The sequence below is a fragment of the Prionailurus viverrinus genome, chromosome B1 (assembly GCF_022837055.1).
Source record: "Prionailurus viverrinus isolate Anna chromosome B1, UM_Priviv_1.0, whole genome shotgun sequence".
Lineage (NCBI taxonomy): Eukaryota > Metazoa > Chordata > Mammalia > Carnivora > Felidae > Prionailurus > Prionailurus viverrinus.
In genome coordinates this window covers 51,947,232-51,967,476 of record NC_062564.1, presented here as the reverse complement: position 1 = coordinate 51,967,476, position 20,245 = coordinate 51,947,232, and the positions used below count along the sequence as shown (strand labels likewise).

General features: G+C 41.7%; 1 long non-coding RNA gene across 1 annotated transcript in view; it reads right to left on the bottom strand.

Moving 5' to 3' along the window:
* The window catches only part of LOC125163312 (uncharacterized), a 47,161-nt gene that overhangs the window by 4,682 nt on the left and 22,234 nt on the right, over positions 1-20,245 (bottom strand). The window contains exon 3 of the long non-coding RNA XR_007151395.1: positions 6,784-6,905. This is a non-coding gene — a long non-coding RNA (uncharacterized LOC125163312). The remainder of the gene's footprint in view (positions 1-6,783; positions 6,906-20,245) is intronic.

Sequence of the window (20,245 nt, the reverse complement as noted above, 5' to 3'; positions counted from 1 at the left end):
TCAGTTCCTTGCCCATCCTTCCATTATCCCCAGTTCACCAACCATTCCTCTGGGACCCCTCTGTCTCCTCTCCTGCCTGAGGCTGACCTGTTCTGCAGCTGTTCCCAGATATTTCTGGGAGCAGAGCAAATCCTACCAAAAGCAGATCACGTCCACCGTAAAAATAACTATTAAACAATCCAAGGGAGTTTGATTTTATTCCACTTTTAGCCCCATTAATGTCTCTGGACCTTGCTTCTCTCACATTCTCTTTAGGGTCTCCAGGGTTTTCTAGGCACTGTCAACAAACCCAAGTTACTCCTTGGCTTTCTGGGTGGACCTCCTTAGGTCTCCATTGGCCAACTGCACTTGCCTGACCTGCCCCTTCCTCAGTTGGGCATTTCATTGCTCGGCTCTCCCAGCTGCTGCTTCAACCAGCCAAGTGTCCTCTCCAGGTCCCTTCTCCTCACCCCATCCTCCTTCCATTCAAGACGGCATACAAGGAAGGAGGTGGTCTCTGCCATAGCCATCACCACCTGACATCACATTTTTACAGTGAAAATGCATTCATAAGAAAAATTGAAGATGGCAGAAGATGGCCTTCTCAGCTCTCCATTGGAAAGGGTATAAGAGGGATTGATAGGGGAATGAGGTGATCCCAGTGTCCCAAACCCTTGCCTCATCCACCAAGAGAGCACATGATCCTAGAAAGGTAGAACTATACTAGAGACTTCACAGCTATATTGATTTCCAGCCATTTCCTGGCATGTTTCAGGAGCCCTCAAAGGCTAGTGGTCCCTGTCACTGTGGCTGCAGAGGTGAGCATTACCCTAGGGAAAAGGAAGAAGGAAACCCTATTTCCTTACCGTCAACAGCTGGCTACAGAGCTCCTGAGGCTGACCCAACCCCACTGAGCAGGAATACACGGAAGAAACCTATGGGACAGGTTACTCCTAATTGGATAGGTGAAAATTACTTTTTTTTTTCTCCTGGCACAAAAGCAAAAACAACCTCCCCCCTTCTTTTTTATTTCACCAGGGTTTGCAATTGAACACATCTGATTCCCTGACTTTTAAAAAAATGGTTTTTTTCATTTTGAAGCAGGTATTTTTTAATGGGGCTTATTTTTGGGTTTGAGATCACTGGGCTTCTTGCCCTGTGAATCAATGCTTGCTGCTGTGTTGAAAATGCATACATTGGTGACCACAGTATTAAGCCAAATTTAAACTCTTTAGTCTCCTCCATCTGTAAGTGTTATGTATCTACCTCATTATGATTTTTTTGGTTTTCTGTGCTTTCGTGTTGTGTACAATGTCAGAGGTGAAATGTAGATAAAAATATATATATATAAAAATATATATTTTTTGCTTTGCAATAAAGTTCAAAGCTATAACACAGAATATTCATAAAATGTCATAGCCTTTTATTGTGCTCTATCTCCTTAGTTGTGAATTGTCCTGGGGAGCCCTTTTGCCTATTCACTAGAGTCAATATAATTGTGTTTGTCATTTGATGAATTATTCTAATTATTTTAACTGTACTTTTTCAACACATTGAATAAGACACTAGGATTCTTGAACAACTCTTGGTTCCAAAGGTGCTTTATTTCTGTGGACTCAAGTGATCAATGGAAGGGGAGTGTCTCTGCAGACTTGAATCTTCCAGATAAAATTACTGATCTCAATGCCATTGGGTTTAAAACAAAAGGTTTGTGCATAGGGGGAAAAAGGAAACATTGGTTTGGCTTTGACTTTTTGAAGCTTTCAATATTGATTTATGTCCAACTTTCTTTTTTTTTTATTTTTTTAATTTCAATTTCTTGGCATGGAATATGGTACTCACTGACACCCTAGCATTCTAGTCTGACCTGGCTGCTTTCAACTTTTTGATTTTGCTGTTTTTCTCTAGGTTGATTTTGTGTGTTGTGCTATTTGGTGGTGAACTACCTTGTGCCCAGCCCTCACATCTTCTCTAAACTTTCTGGAACTCTTTCCATACTATGTGTTAAGAGGGATGGTGATTTGGAAACATTTGTAATCTACAAGCCAGCGATGCCATAAAGACTCAAAATTTTCGGAAGAATCCTGACCAATTACAGTACAGGGTGAAAGGATCTTAAATAGAAAATGCAAGGTGGATTGTCTGCAATTGATTCCCTTTTTCTATGTGTTTAAACACAATTATTTTCCTTAAGCTAAGCACATCTAAGTCGTGAGCCCTAGATACTTTGTATAGTTCAACAACCCTTGTTTTTCTGTGTCTTTTGCCAAAATATATAAGACATTTCTCGAACTCATTAAATGTTTTAAATAGGATAAAGAAAGATCTATAAGTTAGAATGAAAGATTCTTAAAAATGATAAATCAGCAAAACTCTGTACATGTTTTTATTATTCCCTAGCTCTAGAGAGAGCTAGGGAAAAGTAACTGAAGGGGGGAGAATAATTTCTACAAATGGCGAGTTTTCCCTTAAAATACATACAAAGACTACAAAAAAGGAAAACACTTAAGATTCAATTTCATAATATGTCTTTTTCTCTGCCCTTTTTTCTTCTGATGACCTTAAAGAATTGCGAGTGTGTATTAATAACAGACATTTTAGCTTGTATTTGGGGGAGGTTTGCTCTGTTTTTTAACAATGCTGAACCGGCACTTAAAACAATTCTTGCTAGGTTATACTTTGCCTATTCTCAGCTATTTCTCTTTTTATGGTATTAATGGTCTGTCTATGAATTGGAATGCAGATAATACATGTGTACTGAAGGTGGAACACACTGGTGTTGACTTGAAGGGAGGAAAATCCATTGATAAATATGTATTTCTATATATACCTGTAAGTAGGTGAGTGGGAATATATGATATATTCACTCACATGCACACACACACACACACATACACACACACACACACACACACACACACACACACACACACACAGAGGCACAATGACAATATGCTTCCAAATTTGGTTTTTGATTCTGAGGAATTTACCATCTCACTGAGCTTCCCCGGATTACAAGATTTCTTTTGAAATAATTAAATGCTTAAGAAAAGTTTTGATTTGTTTTTTTAGGTACGATAAAGCACAATTCTTATTACTCCCTGTTCTTTTGTTGACATAACTATTGCAGATTGAGAGAAGCCAGTTTTTAGGTGGGGTTCTGTGGGATTCCTTCTTGTAGCATTACCCTCCAGCCCACCCAGTGCCAAGAGAAAGTTCACTACATAGCTATCCACACCATCCTCTTTTTGCTCCATCTTCCTAGCATCTCAGAGTCCCTGGTTCTCCCACAAGGGACACCTTGTTTACTGGAGACTTTTCTGAAGCTTGAATACTGGGCTGACTTCTCTTTGCAGGCAGGTTATGGGCCATTTCCACACTTGGTGCCACCCTTCCTGGATGCCCACACCTATTGCACCTCCAAATCACTACTAAGACAGAGATAAGTAGGAGATTTCAGAGTGAACAGAAGGAACTTGCTGCATCAAAAATAGAGACTTTTTAGGTGTATGTGTTGGTAGCCCTAAGCACTGGGTTTACTCTTTTTCTTAGAGGGGAAGGATCTGAGTGGATCAAACTCTTAAAAGTAAACCTAGTAGAGGACATGACATAACTTCTGACCCAGATGAGCCAGTTTTGTCCATGTAGTGCTCCACTGCTGACACATGAGCATAACTCCCTTGGTTGAGAGGGAATCCGGGACATGTCAGAACAAGCATGGGAGTGGGGAAGGGGTGTAGAACATCACCTCATTGTGGAAAGGTATTGTATCTTCTCCCCTTTCTTTTCTGAGCAGAGACCAGGTCTCTGCAAAGTGGGTTAATTTTGGGGCTTGACTGTTGCTGTAGGGCTGTTGTGGGAAGTTTTTGTACTGCCATGAGGATGCTGTGATCTTTCTTTCGTTGTTACTAGTCTGGATGTGATATTTTTTTCATTGTTACCAGTCTGCCCCCTTTGCAGGGAGAAGGCTGTCTTGGGATGTGAGTATTCTAGACAGAGATGCATTTAGTTCTGTTTATGGTTGTTACTTGGTCTTAAACTTACAGAGAAATCTTCAATTTGGAATTCACTTCTGACTCGCTAGCTGCTTTCTGGATGCCCTGCTTTGAACAGGAACAACTTCTATGCTTGAGGAACTTTGAAATCAGAGGTAGGAGGTATATTTCAATGGGATGTGGCAAATGATAGAAGAATTTGAATGGTACAAATGATACCTGAATTTGAGATGTGGTACAGCCATGGTAGAGACTCTTTGACCTTGGATTTCTCAGAGCACTGGGTCTGCCATGCCCTGATCCTTTTGGCACAAACAAGGTGGCAGATAATAGATTTATTTTATCCCACTGGAGCTTTCCTGCCAGAACAGTATTCCCATTTCAAATTCAATCATTCACTTGGCTATCAAATATTTATTGAACACCTACTATGTCTGGTGCAGAGCTAGAACTGGAGGGGTTTTAAAGATGATACAAACCCCAAGGAACTAAATATGAGGCAAGAAATGTACATAAATAATTACCATAATACAGTGAAAAATAAAGCCCTAAAAGAGGTGTTATGGGCTTCCAAAATAGGAAGCGATACTTTCAAGTAGAGGTATAAGAGAAGGCTTCACTAACATTTGCATTTGAATTGGGTTTTGAAGGATGCATAGAATGCATGAAGATGGTCAGTCTTGTAGTCATGTTACATTATTCATTCACACTGATTTTTTTTTATGAGGGTCTAAGACAATTTCCAGAAACTTATATTTAAACTATATTGTCTGTTAACATCATCATTCACTGTCTGTTACCATTCACCCAATTTGGTTGAAAGAATGGTCTTTCAAGCTGCAGCCAGTTATTCTTTGTTCAGTAATGTGATCCAGAGAGTAGCTCCCCCTTCTGGGTAACCTCCCTCCTTCTTCTGAAGCTTCAGGGACCGCCCTCCCCCCCCCCCCCCCACCCCCGCAGCAGGGCTTGTAGATGTTGATGTGTTGATGTGCATGGCTTGGTTCAAAAGTTAGTTCCCTGCAGCTTTGTTGTGAATGTATAAAACCCATTCATCTGGTCCTTCCCACATGGTGGAAGCCTGGTGGAATGGAGCCTTAGAGTGGTGGTGATTTGGATATCTCTGTTGGTGAGGGTAAACCAGAGGAATGGAAGGTGTCAATTGGCCATTCTAGGTTTGATGTCTGGAACCACTGAGTTTTTAAGGCCAAACAGAAGGAATTCTTGAATAATGAATGGAATTTCTTAAAGTCCAAAGCTTCTCAAGAGACACAGGGAGGAGCCTACTCTGTTTCTTAATAAGATTTCAGTTAACCCTGGTCATGCCAACCTTCCAGAATATTTGAGACCACTGCAGCTTCCCATAGCTAGTCGAGCTCTGCATTCCTCAGTCAGCTCTGGGCACTCACTGTAGCAGCCCAGGAGCTGGTCACTATGGGCAGAGCATATGCACTAATGGGGGACTGAGTCTTTGGAGTCTGGGCAAAGACCCAGTTTTTTATAACTAGTACAGTGGTTCTGCGCCTTTCCAAGTACCACAAAAATATGGGAAAGATGGAAAAGGAGGCTATGAAAAATTGATTTTTTTCAGCTCCTTCCCCAATGGCACCTAATTCCCTCAGCCCTACACAGAGATTGCCCCACAGTTTGTTCATCTACACTTCATGTTCTGAGATTTAAAAAAAATAAACATTTAGACATTGGATGAGAGATGCAAGGTACAAAGAAGCAGAGCAAGCATGAGAACTTACTCACAGATGGATCTATTCCTGGAATTCATATTTCCCATTCAAAGAGTGGGCTGGCCTTTTATAAAGACTTTGGACTCTTAGCATGTCTCAGTGGAAATGCAGGGGGTGGCTATTCTGAATACTAGAACCAATTAATAAAATACACAGGGTTTTCAATTGGAAATCCCTAATTCCCTTGATCTGGTTCATTATAGTCATTTAACCTCCATAAAGTAACTCTGTCGTTGCCAATCCATGACCCAGAATCTCTTTAGAACAGGTGGGATGGTGAGCCCCTGCATCCCTGGGCTGATAGACTAAGTGTATCAGCCCAGTATCCATTCAGAAAAGGTGGCTTCTATTTTACACAATTCACTTTTAACTCTAAGCTTCAAGTTATTAAATTTTGAGTATTCCCTTTCCTGCCCACTAGTTGTGGCTCTGCTGAGCCTGACTGCCTGTGTGGCCCAGGTTAAGGGTGACATCCAGACACTCACTGGCTCTCATATACCTCACACTCCTGTCATCTGTGTCGTCCAAATCTTCATTCATCTCAGATTTAGCTGATGCCAGGAAATTTGCTCAGTGTTTTTCTATATGTTTTTATTTAGTTTATCTAATTTATTTTTCATAGTAACTTTATTATCCAGGGGGATTTAATATAGAGCTTTATTTCACAAAGGATAAATGGGACTTAGGGGGTTAAATGTTTTGCCCAACTTCCTCTGATTACTGACAAAACCATGATGCAAGCTCCGATGTCTTGAATAAAAGTCCCTGCCTTTTCCATCCCATCTGACAGTGTACCCCCATCTTAAATTGGTGGGGGCATCTTACCTTCCTTTTCTTTCTGCTGCCTTATCAAACTTTGAGGGTTCACCCCTACAATAGCACATTTATCTAAACCTACAGCAACTCCAAATAGCTTGATCAGTGCATAAACCACTCATATTGAGATAGCCTAAGAACAGGGGCTTTGAGGAATCAGCTTACATCTGACATTTGGAAAAGAAACCCTTTCCCTGATTTCCAACAGTTTTCCCTGAAAAAAAAAGCCTCAAATATATACTATGAGAACTTACTTTTTAAGTGAATTGGTGTCCATCTGATTGTTCCCAGGAGGCTCTTTGGGCAGGGTCCATCCATGTTGTAGAGAAGGAATCAGGGCATTGAGTGGCACCATTATTTTTTGAAGCCCAAGGTGCTGAAAAGAAAGCAAACAGCAACACTTTGCATCTAGTAGGAGTTAGATTACTACAAACTGAATGACCTGAAGAACTGGGATAGTCCTGGCTCTAACTTTGCTTCAGAAAGCTTGTGAAGATCTTGCTTTGCCTCATGCCAGCTCCCAAAACCAAAGCAATCTCTCCTGGGGTTAAAGGAGATTTCCTCCCTTGAGAACCAAGGGCCCAGCTAGACTCATGAGCTCATGCCCAGTCTCTTTATTGTGCTCATTAATTTAGTCTTCTTACTCACTCAACATTCACCCAGCAAAGATCCCAGAGACTTGACTAGTTCCTGTCCTTAAGAAATTCACAGTCTGGTTGAGGAGCTAAAGCCTATATATCCAGGGCTGAAAGGTAAGACTGAAAATGATGAGCAGGTCTACAGCTCTTTGAGCAGAAAGGAAGAGGTGAAGACATGGGGCACTGAGAGGTCTCTGCTTTCATTTATCTTTCTGAAGGACTGCTAAGCATTCCTCATGGACAGCACAACCTGGGTTTGGGACCTGAATACAAAGTATTCCCTCTTCTTCCTCTCTTCTCCCTAAAAATAAGTGTGTATCAATATATTAGATCCCTTAATAGCAATTTTTTTTTTTAGATTCCTCATGTAAGATCACCAAGATCCCTTTTCAAAATCAATCCTGTCTTAGGAAAAGTGGCTTGACAAGAAAGAAGAGACAAAGAGAAGAGAGTATTGAGATGATTCCCCTTTCCTTGAGATAGATTGCTCTAGAAAGAAAGAGGGTGCTTCACCCATAATTATGTTAGCCTTGATCTGGATGGAGACTTGAAAGTGATGTATATCAGGGAAGTTAGGAATGCACTCTGCCGTAGTGCCACTGCTGTAACAAAACAACATGGACTGGTTGGCTTACACAACGAACATTTACTCCTCATGGTTCTAGGGGCTATAAAGGCCCAGATCAAGGTGCTAGCATATCTGGTGTCTGGTGAGGGGTCTCTTTATGGTTTTCAGATGGCTGCTTTATGGTTTATCCTTACATGGCAGAGAGAGCTCTGGTGGCTTCTGTCTTACAAGGGTACTAATCCCATCATGGGGGCTTTACCCTCATGACCTCATCTAAACCCAGTGATCTCTCTAGGGCCACACCTCCAAATTCCACTGCATTGAGAATTAGGGCTTTAATATATGGATTTAGGGGAACACAACCATTCCATCCATAGTAGACCCTATGGTCAGGACTTATGAAAGACCTGAAACTCAACACCCCTACACCATTCTAACTATTGCTCTTAGCCATCATTTCTTTATATCCACAGAGCATATGGACTTACAGAGTTTATGTTAAGAAATATGCTGAGTTCATGGGACTTACAGAGTTTATGTTAAGAAATATGCTATAAACATGTACATGGATTACAGAGAACTTGAGAGAAGGCCATTTTCTTAAGGACAGCCAAGAGAGAAATGGGGCCAAATAGCATGACACAGATCTTGTATCAGTCAACTAACCTGTAAAGTTTTCCTTGTGAAACAAGAAGCCCTAGGTCATCCCCCCAAAACACTCCCATAATGCCCAATTAGGCCAACAGTGAATTATCCTTAATTTCTGTTAAGAACAATTCTTTGGCACTGCTCTATTCTCATGGTGAATTCTGATATGTCTTGAGGTGCATTGTCAAAAGAGTTTCTGAAGTCAAGACATATCACATCTATCACACTCATCATTCACCATGTGCCCATTTCCAAAATATTAAATATACAGTACATAATACATATATAATATATATATTACCTTACCTTAAATTACATATATAATCTTAAAGTAGGTCCATTTTAAAGCTACAAGTTATATTCATTGGTAGTGATTTTTTTAAAAAAGTCCTCATTGTTTAACAGTGAGGACAGTTTAACAGTTTAACCCTATTTCTATAGGGTTATTTTTTTAACCTTTAAGAAATAGTAATTCCTTAATCTCCTAGTTCAGTTTACCAAACCGGACCACAAGAAGTTTACCAGTCATTCACCCAGTGTTTTTCTCTAAGGGTGCCTGGGTGAGACTAGGTTGGAAGGACTCCTGTAAGAGAAAGATGGATTGTTTAGGAAGCTGTGCTGTTACATCACAGGGCCACAGAGAGCTGTCCTCCAGCCCCGCCTCCCCTCCAAGCTGGTCACACCTTCTTGCAATCCACTGCAGCAGCAGGAGCACCAGATTCACCATTATCCCATTGCACCAGCTCCCTCTTCTGCAACATGAAGATGACACTTCTTAAGCTCCCTTCTGACCCTAAAATACTATTATAAATGCACACATTCATTCAACATGAGACAAATATCTGTCTCCAGACTATGAACTTCTAAGAAACCCAGAGAAAAAATTTAGCTCCTCCATTTTTAACCCAACCTAATTGTTATGAATATAAGAATCCAGGAAGATCATCCTTAAATCAAAGGTAAGCATCTCCTAAATCAACTATACTTTTCTCTTTGAAAGAAAAGATGAAGCCCACTTCTCACCATCTTAATAAGTATTCTCAAAATATATATCTTAAAGGTAAAAAGAATTTTCTTCCTTCTAGCCCTTCTTTATTATTTGTGTCAAGTGATTTAAGTGGAGTGGGGTAAAGACAAGAGCATCCACTCGTCATGAGATGAGAATCAGCCATATTGGATGCACAGAGACTATTGACCAATCAAAACCAAAGCAAGCAAAGAACTCCCTCAAGCCCTACTGCCTTTTGGAGCTCCACTTACAGCAGACTACCACCTTACTAAGAACATGCTTTAGACACAGAAAACTATCTCATTCGTTTCATGTGGAAGGTATGATTCTCTCATAGAGGTGGATGAGGCTATACACCCACATCTGCATATGTCTGCAGAGTGCTTTCACACAGTGTCTCATGTGATCTTCTCAACAACCCTGAGTAAAGTAGCATCACATCCAACACGCAAAAGAGGAAACTAAGGTTCTGAGAGGTTAAGCTGTCCAAGATCATAAAGAAGTGAGGATATGACCTGGGAATCTGATGCCCTAGTCAGTGATGTCCGATCCCCATCCTCCTGGGAAGTAGGAGAACAACATTGCACTTCCCACCAATGTCCCTGGACTAAATGTGCCTGCTCTCCAAAACACCATTCCTGGAGATTTCTTTCAGCCAGAGGCAGCTCCATAATTAATAGTAAATAGTACTAAATAGTCCCAGATACCAAAAGTGGGGGCATCACAGCCCAGTTACGGGGCATTTTCACTGGGCTTCACATTTGTCTGGAGACAGCAACAGGAACTTAGCATAGAGGAATCTTGGCATGTTGCTTAAGCCTTTAAGGCACACTATGTATCACGTCATTCCCTAACTTCATTCTGTTGCTTCACTCATGTGAATACATCTGTGATCACATATCCTCAAATGCTATTTCAACCACCAACTGCCAGATCAGAAACACACCATCTAGAGAAAGCAGATCTATCTAGGCAGAGGTTTGGGGATTTATTTCAAGAAGAACATAGGTGTTTGTAGGGCCATTCAGGCAAACCAGCTTGCACATTTAAAAAAAATCCTCCATTTGAGGGGAGACTCATAGTCAGCGAAGCCTGTAGACCTCAGCTGACTTGGAGGGAAACAACCACTTAGTGGCACCCAGGGCAAAGAGCATAGGGTTTGTTTGAGGGTTTGTTTGGGGCCTACCACCTCTGTACCCCAGAGAACCAGGCCTTGGGCTGTATTTTGAGTCAGAGCTGGGTGGGGAGCACAAGAATGTTTCCAGGGAAACTACTTTGCTCTGATAGGTGCAGAATGGGTACTGAACTCTGGGAAAGCTAGGTAGGTAATGAGATTGGGAAGCCTGGTAAGGTGCAGGATCTCATATGGCTAAAGGGATGAGAAAATGTAAGTATCTCATGCAAAAACAACAGACACACACATCCATATTCTGCCTGATTCCACAACACCCTGGGGCAGAACAAACCATGGGACACCTGCTGTAGGAAGCCACATTCTATGGCTGTCCACCTCCACCCATGAGAGCATGAACCAGAACTGTGTGGAAGTAATGTCTGCCAGAATTTTCTTTCCTCCTTGAGAAATGTAGCGAAATTTGTAGAGGAAGCCTGAATGTCCTCCAATGGCCAGATTGTGAAACAAATTATTGAGTGCTTTCTAGGCACACAGCACCTCACATTGTATCTCAAAGGCAGGGAAACTTTCAAACATGGTAGAGGAATTTGTGTTTCTTCCCTTTCTCAGGCTGTGGGTGTGAGTAAAGCGTTTGCTCTTCTGTTCAGGTCACTAGTGTGAGGCAGGTGGATCCAAGCACATGATCACATCCCACAGATGAGAGGGTGTTTGCACATCTTACATAGGACTGGCAGATTCCAGGCCCTAAATAATAAGCCACTGGCTGCCTAAAATAGTCCCCTTTTAATTTCAACAAACCCAGAAAGAGTTTGCCATATACCATTTGTAGGACCTCAGAGGGACCAAGTAAGGGGCCAGTCAAATAGATCAAAGAGTAGTTCTCATGGGTATCTGCACCAGGATGAGGCTAAAGAGGGGCTGTATGAAGAATAGGCTTCTGGACCTATGGTTGTGCCCAAGGTTGCCAAACATCTGCCTCTTTCTCTTGGACATGGAGAGAAGTGCTCCTTGAAGTTTTCCAGTGTGTCTTGCTTCTCCTAACCCATCCTGGACTGGTTGGCTCTACAAACCTCAAAAGAGGACAATTCCTCAGTCATCCTTGCTTCTTCTCATGTTCCATGACATGAACATGAAGACTGTCACCTGATCACTTCATTTCGCCACATTTTCTCTTTCAGTCATATGCCCACTCCCAAAGACAAGGCTCTGGGAAAATGGTGACTCTTTCTTCCATGTAATTTGGGGGCTCTTGACTCTTTCCTCTTCTTCCTTTCCAGAACACAAGGCTCTGAGTGTCACAATGGTCTTGATGAGGGATACTCTCTTGCCAGGTGAAGGTTCCTCTGTCCCTTTCCAAGCCTCTGAGCCCCCCAGCCCCTGTAACTGGTTATTTTTCTTTCCTGGGGGGTGATTCTTGATGGCACAATGAGGCATGACTGTATTGTGGTTTCCTTTGATCCCACGAGATGGTGAAACTCCCTTTCCCAACTGCCTGGGACAAGGAGGCAGAAGCACAAAGCAGCATTGCCCACTGAGGCTCATGCTAAAACAATTCTTTTTATTTTTAACTACAGTGGGAAAGCTCAGTGACGTGGGAAACTCCCTTCAGATGCTCCATCCTTCAGCCCCAGATTTCCAGTCCTTTTTCTGTTGGAATTTTAATATCATCTGTTTATTATTTTTATTTTTATTTTTAATGGAGGAAGAACCTCATGCTAATGAGTTGTGCAAATGACACCATTCCTTTGTTACTATTTGAAGGGGTAAAGACCGTAGTGAACTGTGTTTTTGTTAAGATATCCATTTCTTGTGCCGGGTTGATTTCAGATTGGTGCATTCCCACTTATCAGGGACCTCTGATTCTAGCAGAACAAAATCAGCTACTCTAGTTACTGTAAGCAGACACATAACTTTTACTGTAATTTGAAAAACCTTGCACTGTAATGGTTAAAAAAAAGCAAATCTTATTGAAACTGATTTTGTATTTTTGATTACATCTGAATTTTCACATTTTTGTATCTAACCGTGACCACGGTAGTGCTTCCATAGCTTGTGTTCAAGGTCTTGTTTCTTTCCAGGTTGAATTCTTAGGATCGTGTTGACACCAAATGTTTAAGGGGCAGGACTGGGGCCTTGCTAGGAGAACCTGTCATGGGGGTGTGTCCTTCCTCCGCCAGATCACTGGCTGGCAACGGGAACCTTGCCTAGACTGGAGCAAGTTGACGTCGCATCTCATTGCGTGAATTTCCACAGACAGCTCATATCTCCAACTTATTTCAGGCCAACGGTTTTGGCCAAACCCTTGCCAAGGACTCTCAAAATTGAGCTGCCCCCACCCCTGCACTACCCAGCTTCCTGGGTAAGGGAGGACATTTTTGAAAACAAAACTTGTGAAATTAATTTGTGATTATGATTTTTTCTTCTTGCTGGAAACGTGCTGGGAACCAGACAGCATGATGTTATCGCTCTTTCTGCTTTTCCAAACCAATACACCTGTTGTGCTCTTTTGTTTCTTAGTGAAGAAAATTCTAGACACAGACCTAACTATGAACTCTTTTCCTCCTGTATTTCTGATTAGCAATTCTCCCTCTGTATTCCTGACTTGTTGAAGTGTTTTCCTTCTTAGCATTGCTTCTCATATTTTACTTTATTTCTTTACTGAACAACAACAACAAACCCACAAAGGAACAAATAATCTCTTTCTCTTTTTCTCTCTTTCTCTCTCTGATGTGTAATGTTGTGTTGTCCAGATTCTGTATAAAAATATGTATATGATGTATCTGATATTTGGCAGCCACTGGCTGTAACTTTAACCAATATAATTAACAAAAATGCATAATGTTGGTGTTTGATTTTTTTTACAAAAAAAAAAACCAACCTAGTTAAGATGTTTGTGTATTTTTGCATGGTTAAAATGTACTTAGTGCATTGAGAAACGTTGTGGAGGTACTCAGTGAAAAGGCCGGTTTACTTTTTAATTCTAATGGTGATTGGTTGTTGACCAGACTATTCCCTATGATGTCCGTCTTTAATTTAGCATAATTCTATTTATAACTTGTTTTATTACTCAAGATTCAACATATTATATCTATCTATCTCTATTGTATTTACTGTTCCTTAAAACCAGGTTGTGGAAGTTCACTTCGTCTGGCACAGATGTCTACATTGCTGATTTCTGTTGTGTTCCATTTAATTTGCTGTACAGTCCAGATCTGAAGCACCCCTTGGCCCCTAGACAAAGCCTGTCATCTCTCCTTCCAGAAGTCTATTTCTTTGAGCAGTACTGTGGTTTTCCCTCATCATGGATCTTTGTTACCCCTCCCTCCCCCAAACCTAGTTATATAAAGGAGGAGAGGAGGATAGGAAGTTAAGTAGGAATCTGAGAATTATTTATATTTTATACATAATAGTACATAATATATTATAGATAGACAGACAGACAGACTTTAACTGTGAATTAAGTAGAAAGACAATGGAAGATGTTGAAGGATTCAGAGATGGAGGTCCTGGGATTTCTTCCCAGGTATGTCACTAGATCAATATGAGAGATGCAAGAACCCTCTGTCCTTCCTTGTGCCTCAGTTTCACCATATGTAAGATGAGGAAGTGCAGAGTTTTCAGGGAGGAGAGGCAGCTACACTTTCTTGAGTCTTCAATGCATTTAGAGCAAGAGTAGGTCTTTAACAGTCCAAGAGATTTAATTGATGTGTATTTGGAGACCCTGCTTGCAACATCCCCTCTCCTCCTCAGGACATCTGGGCCTGCTTAGGGGGAAAGACAGATCTTTAAAGTCATGAGCTATTCTGGGTTGAGGTTACCTTGGCATCCAAAGTCTTCTCTTCGGCTAGGTGGCTCCTTCCTGCACATCTTGGAAGGAGATGGGATTTGTAGGAAGTATCTGTGGCAAATGAAATTGAGCTTCTGTTTCCTAGAGTCTTACCTTTTCTCTAATCCAATCAGAATCTGTGTGCTTGTTTTATCCAGGGCACACAAGGAGTTTGCCATCCTCTGTTTTCCTACCAAATACTTTGATAGACAACCCATGCCCATTACTCGGAACCAGCATACATAGTTGTATTAGAAGCACCTGTATTTCCAGTATTTGTGGTTTTGCAGACACTGGTCTTTTGGCAGACAAATGCAACCTGTCTCCAAGTGGGCCTTCCCTTCCTCCTCAAATCTGGAGACTTAGCCAGTACTTTGAGGTCTTCGGGTTTCTTGGCTCTGCAGTGAAATGTCAATCCTGATAGCCAACCAGGTAGAGCCAAGTACTGCCTTTCTCACTCTTCAGAGGGAAGACCTCAGAGCCTCAAACACTTCATAAGCATTTTGTCATAGGCACTTAACCTTCTGCAATGTCTGTGACCATGAGTATTGATCTCATTACTGACCATGGTAGTGGACAAGTTCAAAATATATTGAAATTTTCATTAGGCTTGAATAGCACTTGCTACTTTTCTTCAGAGTCAAGGTTGATTGCAAAGGGGCAGGATTCCATGGAGATGTGGATGGTACTGCTCTTTTCCTCCCTGGCTCTTCCAAGGCCAGAATTTACTAGATGGAGCAGCATGAACATGCTGACCTTGTGCAGGGGGATGAGCTTCTCTTTCTCAATTACCTCCCCCCCCACTCCCCCCCCCCCCACACACACACAGTGACATTAGCCAGGAGTCCCAAGGAACCTATTAGAAAATTTACTCACCAAACCTAGGAACAAGATTTATTCTCTTTGATACAATGCTAATAGAGACCTTCTTGATCCTAGAATTCAGCCCCTACCTCATATCTATTCTAGGCCAATAATCAGTTCTCTAGATCCACAGATTATAAATGTCAGAAAGGTCAAATCTCCTCCCTGTACAGATGAGGAGTCTGAAGACCAGAGATGAAATAATTTTCCCAAAGAAATGCAGCTAGAAATTTGCAGACTCAGAATCAGATTCCACATCAAAATGCTCTTTCATCCTCTCCTGACTTATAACCAGTAGCTCAGAGTCCCTCTTTTAATTTGTAAAGTTCAGATATGTCCCATGCTGTCATGCTTTATATAAGTCTCTGGAAGACAGAAGAGTTTATTTTTTCCTGACTGCAGGCAATGTGAACATACACATGTACACACTCCCTCTCCAAGTCTACCTTTCTGTAAGCCAAGTTAAGATAGTTAGGATTTTGAAAAAGAAATGAGCTGATACCTATATTTTTGAGGGGCAAGGAAGAACAATGAGAATAAGAAACAGCAGAATCTAACTCTATAATCTATAAACTGCCCTAAGTCTCTTGCTAGAACAGATTTTTCTAAATAATCAGAGTGGTCTGTCCATCCACCCTGCCACCCCATCTCTTCATTTAGCCATTCTTTTTGGATCTCTTCCATTCCCAGGGCATCTGATGTCTCCAGAAAAAACTTTCCACAGTTGCTTTTGGCTATCTGTTTCAGGAAGCCCACAACTTTTTAATCCAAGCAAGTCTTCATAATTTGTTTTTTTTTTAAATATGTACACCTCTATCTGCTAACTTTTTATTTTATTTTTAATTTATTTTTTTTAAGTAGACTCTACACCCAACATGAGGCTTGAACTCAGGCCTCCATGATCAAGTGTTGCATGCTCCACCAACTAAGCTAGTCAGGTGCCCATCTCTGCTAACAACTTTAATCTCAACCAAGCTACCAGAACCCAAAGGGTGTTTTCCTCGTGCAAAATGGTGGGCCCAGGGACTTCCTTGTGTGTCATTCTTTCAAAGGCTTTCTGACCTCACCTTTCCCCTACAGAATCTTAGAAGCACCTGGCTTCTCTGGTCTGTTTTCCTTTGGGAGGACTCTTTGAGGTTTGTCCTCATAAGCTTATAAAAATATATCTAGAATTTTTATATTTTAATTATCAAAATAAAATTTATAGTTTTATACTGAACCCTCATTCCCTATAAGTGTCATCACTGAGAAGGGCCCAGTGGGTCCTCCCTTTCTCGAAGCAGCTAGTTCTTAAAAGTCTTGTTCTTATTCAATTGAGAAATGTCTTTGATTCCAATTAGATTATAGTGATATTTCTCTAAAGAGATTCAGTACCTTTAGTTGAAGATTTTTATAGAAATTTATTCCCTTAAATGGCTGCTATTCTTGCCCTTTACACCCTACCCTTGTCATAAATGTGATGCTCCCCTCCTTCCACCAGGCCTTCAATCAGGTTCTAGAAAAAACTGAATGCTGCCAGGGGCCCAGGAACAACATTCAGTTTCCTTCTTGGTGGTGGTTCCCCTAAGAAGAAGTGGCTACAGCGACTGGTTTGTCACTGGGGGTAGGGGTCTCCCTTTGAAGTGTTGGAGCTGAAGAGAGACTTCAAAGAAAGTGTCCCCCTGGGGCTTTATGAGAGAAGGGTAATTCTTAAGCTAATTGACAGGAATTTTGAAAACAACCACCTGCTTTTCAAGGTGAGAGCAGAGATCAAGAATATGACATTTATTTAAGAGTGCAATGCTGCCAAAATATCCTAATCCCTGCAGAAAGAGTGCTGGGTTCTAGTACTGGCTCTGCATGAACTCCTCATGTGACTTTGGGCACTAAACCACTGGGTTCTGTCTGTAAAATGAAGGAGTAAGCTAGATAATCTCCAAGGGGCCTTGTTTTGTATTGTGGATAATTTCAACCCATATATTTGAACACATAATAAAGTCAAATTGCACAGCCAAGTCCTGCAGACCTACCAATCGACATCAGTAATGATCAACTCATGGCCAATCTTGTTTCATCTGTACACCCACAGCTTAATGATCACATTTGCTTTATTACAGATTTGTCATAATCCTTGGATTCCAGGACCAAAACAAGACAGCTCTACCAGAGAGAGAGGTCAGGCAGAGCACTGGTCCCCAGATGGCTGGACACTGCAACTGGCATTTCTCTTTCTGAACATCTTGTCCCCACAAATGGCCCCATTGGAGGTGGTCCTGAGTAATTAGAGCACAACCATTGTGTCCAGGAGATTGCATCCTTAGGCCCCAGGCATTTCATGCAGAGCTCTTGTATCAGACTGCAATCTAATTTTACAGGATGAGGGATCTCTGTCTTGTTCACAGAGAGCACATGTGGTTCATTTGCTGGAGTAAGTAGTTATACCTTTTAGCAATTGCCTGAGAGCCAGTTCTTCCATTCCAGGGTCTCAGTGGTCGGATCACCCAGCATCTTGCCAGAAGCTGCTCAGAATGGCAGGCAACTCTCAAGGTTTATCCTTCCCATAGCATTTCAAGGTCCATCTCCTTTACTCCAGAACAAGAAGAAAAGAAAAGATTCTTCCATCTGTTCTGTTCCGTCTTCTGTACATTTCTCTGTGAGCGGATTCAAGTCAAAGGAGTTTCTATTACTCCCCTAAGAATCCACCTATGGGCTCACAAACCTTCCAAGGATCTCACACTTCCATGGACTTTGTAGCTGTCATTCGATCTGATGCAAGGGAAATATTCCTGAAGCTTGAAAGGCTAGTCCTGTTCTCCAGGTGAGCATAGGTCTCACTGAAGCATGTGAGCATCAGGCCTGCCTTTCTAGGACAGATGGTGTTCAAGGCCATTGAAATGGACCAGATGGTCTATAGCAAAGGACTTATTCTAACTGCACAAACTTTGGTGCTTCCACTTTTCACTCAATAGCTGGGTGAGCATAGCCTGCCCTCCTGAAAGAACTTCAACAAAGAGAGTCTGAAGAACAAAATGCCCCAAGTCAGGGATAAGCCTTCTTTTCCATGGAGCCTTCCAAAGGGCACGCCCTCTGCTACTGCGTACTGTAAATTCAGCGCTTCAGGAGCCGAGGCCTCCTGTGCTTGGGGGGAAAGGTAGCTGAGGAGAAAGGGACTCCTTCTCACCTTTTGTTTACCTTCAATCTGGCTGAATTTAGCTGCCCTTAACTTCTAGTTTGCTAAAGTCCTTATTGCCTTAACAACCACCTAATAAGCAGTCAGAACCAGAAGAGAAAGCCCCTTTGTTGGCATTCATTGTTAACCCCTACACCTGTCCCTGTCTCCCCAGTGCTGCTGTGCCTGAAATGAGTCCCAACCCTATCTCCAAAGCACTGGGTTAGCCTCTGCTGAGGCAGAGACAAACCCATGCCAAGGACAAACCCAGGACTGCTCAGACGGGGAGAGATCCCCACATCACATTTTCACTGCTGACAACCATTTCTGTCCTTCAGACTTGCTTTGCTTCAGATCTGGACTCCTCACGCTCCCTCTCCTCCATCTCTTGTTCCAGAGACCCTCCACACCCCATCATTCTCAGTGCCGTTCCTGAAGACCATCTAGACTTTTTGTTCTCCTGAACATTCTACTCACCTTCAGCTGCAGCGTATTTCTTCAGCCTCTCCACCAAGCTCTTTAAAACGAAAGGCAGTTGCTGTCTTCCCATGGACAATAATGAATGTATCTACTGTAAGTGCAGACCATGTAGAGAAGTGGCTGGGTTTATCAAAAAGAGGGTTTTTGTAAAGCCTGTTTATTTTTTTAAGTCAGTTTTGAGCATTTCTATTTTACCACCCTTCACATGGTTTTGGGGAACCCAAATTGTATCAAGGTCTCATGCCAAAACAAGCCAAAAGTTGTTTTCTTTACCTTTTTCCTCCATGCACCATGATTTAAATGATTGTTTCAGTGTCATTTTAAATGTTTTCTTGTGACATGTACTGACGATAAAAGTCATCTTGACAAAAAAAAAAGATTTATACATGAATCAGAAAGTATTTATTTCAATTTTGTACCTTTCCATTTTAATACATTATAATGTATTGACTCAACTGAGATAATATAAACAGTTCATTTTAATAACATGTGTGTGTGTGTGTGGCTTTTCATTTATTCATGGTCAGGGAGGGACAAATAATCACGGAGTGAAAAATTCTAGGGATTTATTGGCATCAGTGTGAGCAGAGCGTTGCCTCTGAGTCAACCAAAGGCTTCTTGGCAGCAGCTGGAGACCCCTGGGAGTGGCAGAGATTTTACAAGGGAAACAAGGAGGTAAGTGGGCAGGCTCTCCAGGCATCAACTGCCTGCTGATATACTGACACACCTCTGCACATAGGGAGCACCACAGAGACGCCTCTACTTACCCATGGAGCCTGAATGCAGGCTGGCAATCAAAGGTTGGCATAGGGGCCAGATATGGGAAAACCCAAAGCAGATAAAATGAGAAGAAGCTAGGGAGAAAATTCAGTGTTAAAAGTGCTGGAGGGTGAAGGGTAGGAAGAAACAGAAGACTTCTGTGTTATATTTTCTGGATACAACCCCCACCCCCACCCCCTAGAACCTTATGCTAGAAATGCTGCAAATGAATCCCTGGGGAAAGTTGCCTTCAAAAAGCCCACTGACAACCAACCAAATGGTTTCTACTGCTTCCTTAGTATAATTCCTTATGGCTATAGTAGTATAAACACAAAATTGAACACAACTGTACTCATTCCTGGCTCTTTACTGGAAGATAGGTGAGAAGGTGGGCAGGGGTGGTGACAAGTGGAAGCAGGTTTCCAGAAGCAGGCAACCAGAGAAAGAGGGAGGAGGTGTCAAATGCAATTGCATCCAAACATCCAAAGGGCTTTATTAAAAACTTTTTCCAAGCATATTTGGCAAAGGGGGTGGTAATTTCATGAGCCTCATGACATTAATCTCTAGTCTTCTCTATATGTTTGAACATGTTCCATTTTTATTTAAAAGATGTCATCTGGGAGGAGAGAGAGAAATGCTAC